This window comes from Otolemur garnettii, unplaced genomic scaffold (assembly GCF_000181295.1).
Source record: "Otolemur garnettii isolate 467f Iridium unplaced genomic scaffold, OtoGar3 scaffold00038, whole genome shotgun sequence".
Classification (NCBI taxonomy): domain Eukaryota; kingdom Metazoa; phylum Chordata; class Mammalia; order Primates; family Galagidae; genus Otolemur; species Otolemur garnettii.
In genome coordinates, this window is record NW_003852433.1 from 11,184,440 (window position 1) to 11,188,008 (window position 3,569).

Sequence of the window (3,569 nt, forward strand, 5' to 3'; positions counted from 1 at the left end):
GCCTCAGTGCATCCAGTGATCAGCCTGCCTTGTCCAGGAAGCCGCCTTGTGGGCCAGAGAAGTAGGGAAGGGTGTCTTTGTAAAAAATGTGTGTTTAATCCTCATGCTATTCCGCAAAGGCGGCTGCTGTTGTAAACCCATTTTATATATGAAGTAACTGAGGCTCGAGACAGATGATGAAGTTGAATGACTCCCTTAGCTGGGTCCAGGGACAGCCTTCTCCCATTAGTCAAGCAGATTGGCAGAGGTGGGAAGCCCCTCTTGTCCCGACGGTATTTGATTCCCCCTAGGGGGCAGCAGAGTCTTATAATTGACCACAAGCTTCCCAGCGGCACAGACTCGGGTTCAAATCCTACTTCTGTTAATAACTGGGAGGATGAGTGGGGCGAGTTGTTTAACCTCTCCATTTGCTGTGGGTAAAATCAAGACAACCATGTCCCCTAAGGGCACCAGTAGTAACAGCCAGGTAGCGGCAGACACCCAGACCGGCCGCCACCGGGGCTGTTTTAAGCACTTTTTGCATTTGGATTCTTTTCTCCCTCCCCACAGCCCAGGGCTGTAGTGACCCTCACTGCCCAGGTTCTGTAGATGCAGCCACCAGGGGGGCAAAGAGAAGGGAAGTGAATTCCCCAAGATCACACGGATAGGAAGCAGCAGCTTGCCCAGCTGCCTGTCAACTGCTGAGTTATCCTGGAGCTCAGCCACGATGCTCGCTCCACCATCCATGAGTATCAGTGACCTGGCCTCGATCAAGGGCAGCCAGTAAGTTCAACAGATGGAAGCGACCAGTCCTGATAGCTGTAACACTATTTACAAGGTCCCCTGGAGGCGGGGGGAGGCTGTGCCCTCCGCTGGTGCTCTTTGAACATCTTGCATGAAAGAAAGAACTACTCCTCCACTCTACGAGTTTCTAAGTTATTTTTAAAGAGCCTGCTGAAGTTGAGAGACTTCTAACAGGTGGAGGTGTGTTCTTGCAACTAAGAATAGTGGCTGAGGCCTGACAGAAGACGCTTGCTGGTGACATCAGAGTTAGTATGGCTCTTCTTCACTGCCAGCAGCAGGAGCAGCTGGGCGAGGGATGATATCCTCCCAGAGCCTGGGGCACTGAAACAGGTGGAGGTGAGGGGCTGGGTGCTCCCCCTAAGAGCAGGGTTTAGCTGGAGCCTCCCCAGAGGTTTCTAAGCTGCCATTTCTCCCTTGCCCCCCTCCACCATCCAACTGTTTGCAGAAGGCTGGCCATGTACCCTAACCAGTAGCATGGGGACAAAGAGCAGAGGCCCGTAGGGGAGGGTCGGGAGCAGGGGGGCCTCCATCCTGCTCACTGTGCCTCACTGTCTTGGGGGGTGAGGGGAGCCAGTGGGAAGGGTTCCAACAGGTACCAACCCCAGAGCCCCACCCACACCTGCTACATCAGACACTCCAGAGGGCTCTCACACACAGCAGAATTTTGGAACTCTTCCAATCTAAGAGAAGGAGATCTTCAGTCAGGAACCTGTGCAAAAGCCCAACAGGTGAGCACAGATGGACTTTTTTCTGGGGTTCAAATAAATTCTGGGGATAGAGTAGGAAGATTAAGTCACACCGAGGTTAAATCCTAGAGCCCACCAGGAGCTGTGAGCTCTCAGCGGAGGTACTGAAGGGGCCAGGATACAGGGAAGTAGGGAACAGGAACGGTTTAAGTGAGATACCTTAAAGCTGTCTCAAATTGGTGTAGGCATTATGCTGTCAGATGCTAGACCGCCGAGCTGTGCCCCCAGTACAGCCATTAAGGAAAGCAGCAGGGAGGTTCCTCAGAAAATTAAAAATAGAACGACCATATGATCCAGCAATCCCACTACTGGGTACATACCCAGAGGAAAGGAAATCAGCACCTCCCACGTTTACTGCAGCATTATTCACAATAGCCAAGAGATGGAAACAACCCCTGTGTCCATGGGTAGACAAATGGATACAGAAAATGTAATATTCACAGGCACTGGAATACTCTTTGGCTTTGCAAAAGAAGGCAATCCTGCCCCTTGTGACGACATGAATAAGACTGGAGGGCATTATGCTAAGTGAAATAAGAGAGATGTTGTAAGACAAATATCACATCCCATAGGCAGAATCTAAGGAAGTTGTACTCACGGAAGCAGAGTAGGACGGTGGTTACCAGGAGTGGGGGGCAGAAGGGACATATTGGTCAACAGGTACCAATCTTTAACTACAACCTAAGTGTTTTCCAATGTACAGATGGTGACTATAGTTAGTAGTCATGTGCTGTATGCTTGAAATCGAAGAGAATAGCTCTCGAGTGTTCTCACCACACACACAAAAATGGCAACGATGTGAGGTGATGGATATGTTAATTAGCTTGATTGTGGTAATCGTTTCACAATATATACATATGTTTAAATATCACATTCTACATCCAAAATATATGCAATTTTTTATTTGTCAATCATACTTCAATAGAGCTACAAAAATAAATATTACATGAAATCAATAAAAATACTGTTTCAGGCTGGTGCAGTGGCTCACATTTATAATCCTAGCACTCTGGGAAGCCAAGGTGGGTGGATTGCTTGAGCTCAGGAGTTAGAGACCAGCCTGAGCAAGAATAAGACCCCATCTCTACTAAAAGTAGAAAAATTAGCCAGGTGTAATGGCGCATGCCTGCAGTCCCGGCAACTTGGGAGGCTGAGGCAAGAAGATGGCTCAAGCCCAGGAGTTTGAGGTTGCTGTGAGTTATGATGCCACAGCACTCTACCCAGGGCACAGAGTGAGACTGTCTCAAAAAAAAAAAATACTGTTTCCACTTATTTGCCGCATGCTTGCATGCACAGTATATTCCTGGACACTGGCACACTCATACCATGCCCCAGTCATGCACAAAGAGCTATGAGTTCCCTAATTTATGGTCACTATAGCGAGGGGATCTTCAAGGGTAGTTGTGGCTGTGTATAATTTGACCTTGCACCCTGGCTCTATGAAACTCAGCCCCCCGAGCTTCAGTCTCCCTCTGAAGGTTTGCCTTCTGACATCTGGCAGGACCTTGAGGAGTCATCTTTTAAAAACTCATCACGCCTGACTTTCAGCGAGCCCGACTCCTTCATTCACATGTGTTGTCATTGAGGAAAGGACAGAGGGAGTTGCATCTTTGTTTATTTATTTTTTAAACAAAGAAATACTAAAAATAAATGACTTTCCCAAGGTCACACTGAACCCTAAATTTCTTTCTTTTTCTCTCTCTCTCTTTCAGACAGAGTCTCACGCTATAGCCCTAGGTGAAGTGCTGTGGCATCATAGCTCACAACAACCTCAAACTCTTGGGCTCTAAGCAGTCCTCTTGCCTCAGCCTCCTAAGTAGACTACAGGTGCCCACCACATGCCCAGCTAATTTTAAGCTAAAATTAGCTAAGGCTAATTTTTCTATTTTTAGCAGACATGGGGTCTTGTTCTTGCTCAGGCTGGTCTTGAACTCCTGAGCTCAAGTGATCCTCCCACTTTGGCCTTCCAAAGTTCTAGGATTATAGATGTGAGCCACTGAGTCTGGCTAACCCTAAATTTCTAACACTCCGTTTACCAGG